This window comes from Haliotis asinina, unplaced genomic scaffold, assembly GCF_037392515.1.
Source record: "Haliotis asinina isolate JCU_RB_2024 unplaced genomic scaffold, JCU_Hal_asi_v2 scaffold_153, whole genome shotgun sequence".
Taxonomy (NCBI): Eukaryota; Metazoa; Mollusca; class Gastropoda; order Lepetellida; family Haliotidae; genus Haliotis; species Haliotis asinina.
This window is the reverse complement of record NW_027134017.1, coordinates 10,062-12,500: the sequence shown is the minus strand read 5'-3', so window position 1 is coordinate 12,500 and position 2,439 is coordinate 10,062. Positions and strand designations below refer to the sequence as shown.

The 2,439-nt window shown below is 54.7% G+C and overlaps 1 non-coding gene across 1 annotated transcript; it reads left to right on the top strand.

The window, feature by feature from the left end:
- The first annotated feature begins 1,838 nt into the window (after positions 1-1,838).
- Positions 1,839-1,957, top strand: LOC137271534 (5S ribosomal RNA). Its single transcript, XR_010956056.1, has one exon. It is a non-coding gene; the product is annotated as a 5S ribosomal RNA (ribosomal RNA).
- The last annotated feature ends 482 nt before the right edge of the window (positions 1,958-2,439 follow it).

The window sequence follows — 2,439 nt, the reverse complement described above, 5'->3', positions numbered from 1 at the left end:
CCGCTTCCGGGGTTCGGTGTCGGCGTCGACACGTACTGGCCGTGTGTAGTCGAGTCTCTCTCTCTGCACGTCCGACCGCTGGTCCCACGCACGGACCGGGTCGTTCTCACGACGGTTCAGGCGTTTCGAAAGCCAAGCAAGACCCGAACGCAGGAGCGCCCGCTTCGGGTCCGCCGCGGAGATTCGTGTCCCGCGTTCTCAACGCTCTCTCGGTCTACCTTCCGGCCGTTTTCTACCTCTCGCGACGCGAAGGACCCTCTCCCCCTTTCGCCGTCCAATCGCGTCATGAGAGGATTGGTCGCCAGTTGCGATCGGTCCCAGCGCAGTGCTCGTGGTTTCCCGGAACCGGGCGTTTGGGACCTACCCACTTCATCGTCCACGAACGGCGAAATTGAAACGGCGAAGCGCGCATTTCACAAGACGTCGTTGGCGTACATGAGTAAGGCTTGGTCAAACGGACGGCCCGGGCGAGCACACCGAATCGCGTGTTTTTTGCGTACGAGTGCCAGGTGATAGCGGTCCCCCTGTTGCGGCGTGCATCTCGTACTTCCGAGCCGGGTGATAGCGGTCCCCCCGTCTCGGTGCGCTACCCTTTCGGGCGAGTTGGGTGATAGCGGTCCCCCCTCCTCTGCGCGCATTAGGGGAAAAGTTGGAAAATTTTTCTAAGTCCAACTTTCGGAAATTTTTTGGAAAAAAATCCCTCCCCTAATTTTTATCCCCCAAAGCAAAAGACCGTCAATACGTTGGATAGTTAGACTTTCGATTTTGAAGTTCCCGAGAGGCTGTCGGGGTCTGTGCGTATTTTTGGGGGGTGCTTCTCGGGTGCGAATTTGGGGCCCATGGTTCGCGACTAATGATGCCTTTTGGTCCGAGGGGACTTAAAATTCAAGCAGAGACCCTCGGAGAGCACGTCCTTTTCTCGGGTAAAGACTTGGAATCCCGGAAGTTGGGTATCTTCCGCAGACTTGGAGGGGTCTTCTCCGCGTAATTCGTGCTTCTCGGGCTTGGGGCTCGTGTCTCACGACTAATGATGCCTTTTGGCCCGGGGACTCTTTAAAAATAGGGCAGTCAAACCAGAAGAGCTCGTCCTTTTCTCTGGGAAAGACTCGAACTCCGGGGCCCGGGCATTTGGGTGTCCCCTGCGGACTTCAAGGGGAGTTGTCTGGACTGAAGGAGCAGGGCCCGGCGTGCAGGACTAATGATGCCTTTGGCCCCGAAGGGCCTGAGGCATCCCTAGGGAGAAAGTGGAGTTGTGGCTCGGGCTTTTTCCGGGAACCCGGCAGACCCTCGTAACTTCGAGGTAGGTGCCCGAGCGTTCTGATTTTTCGTAGGGCCTAAGTGCGTAGTCTTGATATTGAGCTCGGGATTTTTACGGCAACACGGCTCGAGGTAAGTTCCCGAGCGTTTTGAATTTTGAAGCGGCGACTCTGCGTACTGGTGATTTTGGCCTCGGTATTTGGACGAAAACACGGCTGGTCATCGTACCCTCGAGGTAGCTTACCGAGCGTTTTGACTTTGCAATAGGTTACTCTGCGTACTGTTGATGTTGGCCTCGGTATTTACACGGCAACACCGCAGGTGATCGTACCCAGGAGGTAAGTTCCCGAGCGTTTTGAATTTTGAAGTGGCGACTCTGCGTACTGGTGATTTTGGCCTCGGTATTTGGACGAAAACACGGCAGGTCATCGCACCCTCGAGGTAAGTTCCCGATCGTTTTGACTTTTTTTGACCTAATTTCCGCATACCCCGTGGTGGCATTCCGAACGTTTTCACTTTTAGGTGACTGTGCATGCTTGCCCCAGACGCGATAGACATCGTGTGAAAATGGTTTTGCTTACGTCTACGGCCACACCACTGGTAAAGCACCGCTTCTCGTCTGGTCCGCGAAGTGAATCCCAGTCGGGCCGGGATAGTACTTGGATGGGTGACCGCCTGGGAACTCCCGGTGCTGTAGACCTCTTTTTTTTTTTCTTTTTTTTTTCCGTTCAAGTGTCCGAGAGGCTGGTAGGTGGGACCGCCGTGGCATGTCCGCCCGTCCCGTCTTTTGTTGTCCATCATATCGGGCGTGGAATGTTGTTTGTCCCCCCAAATGGATGGAGGTAACGGAGCGCGTTAGGGAAGGGGCAGGGCTGGCTAGGGCTAGGGCTGGCACCTTAAACGAAGTTAAGATTAGGGCAAGAGCTAGGGTTAAGAACGCACATCGAGTGAACGGATACGGTTAGGGCAAAAGCTAGGGTTAGCACCACAGATGAAGTTAAAGGATACGGTAAGGGTTAGGGTTAGGGTTAGGGTTAGCACCGCAAATGGAGTGAACGGATACGGTTAGGGTTAAGGTAAGCACCGCAAATCGAGTTAACGGATACGGTTAGGGCAGAAGTTAGGGTTAGCACCAGAAATGAAGTGAACGGATGCGGTTAGGGCTAGAGTTAGGGTTAGCAC